The sequence below is a fragment of the Periplaneta americana genome, chromosome 12, assembly GCF_040183065.1.
Source record: "Periplaneta americana isolate PAMFEO1 chromosome 12, P.americana_PAMFEO1_priV1, whole genome shotgun sequence".
Lineage (NCBI taxonomy): Eukaryota > Metazoa > Arthropoda > Insecta > Blattodea > Blattidae > Periplaneta > Periplaneta americana.
Genome location: NC_091128.1, coordinates 6,925,040 through 6,925,706, shown reverse-complemented (window position 1 = coordinate 6,925,706; position 667 = coordinate 6,925,040). Strand labels below are relative to the sequence as shown.

Sequence of the window (667 nt, the reverse complement as noted above, 5' to 3'; positions counted from 1 at the left end):
TTCCGGAGCCGGGTATCGATCCCGGGACCATTCGCTTAGCGCGCGAACGCTCTACCGACTGAGCTACCCCAGGAACTATACACGACACCGTCACAATTTTTCCTTTTACATCCACACAACTCAAATGAGCTGACAAGATGCCAGAACTCAACTATGAGTGCACACAAAATACTGTGTGACTTAATTTGTGGCACTCACAGTTGAGTTCTGGCGTCTTGTCAGCTCATTTGAGTTCTGTGGATATAAAAGGAAAAATTGTGACGGTGTCGTGTATAGTTCCTGGGGTAGCTCAGTCGGTAGCGCGTTAGCGCGCTAAGCGAAGAGTCCCGGGATCGATACCCGGCTCCGGAACAATTTTTCCTTGAAATTATTCAAACCTGCTTTACAGGGAGCTCCTACCTGAAAGCCAGATTTGTATATTACTACACTGTTACTTATGTACATCCATGAGTTACTTACATTTGGTTCTTTCCTAAAGTAGATTCTACCGTCTGGATTGGCTTCCTGTAACAAGAAAATAAACCAGAAAAATTATAACAAAATATGTATCGGTCAGACAAAAGAAATTTCAGAACCAGGTAGAGTGAACATGTAGATTTTCATAACAATCGAAAAAAAAAATTTGCAACCCGTTTAATCTTAGAGGGCCGCGAACTGACTAACTTTA

The 667-nt window shown here is 42.6% G+C and overlaps 1 non-coding gene across 1 annotated transcript; it reads right to left on the bottom strand.

The window, feature by feature from the left end:
• Positions 1 to 74, bottom strand: TRNAS-GCU (transfer RNA serine (anticodon GCU)). The gene has a single exon. It is a non-coding gene; the product is annotated as a tRNA-Ser (tRNA).
• Positions 75 to 667: the final 593 nt, after the last annotated feature.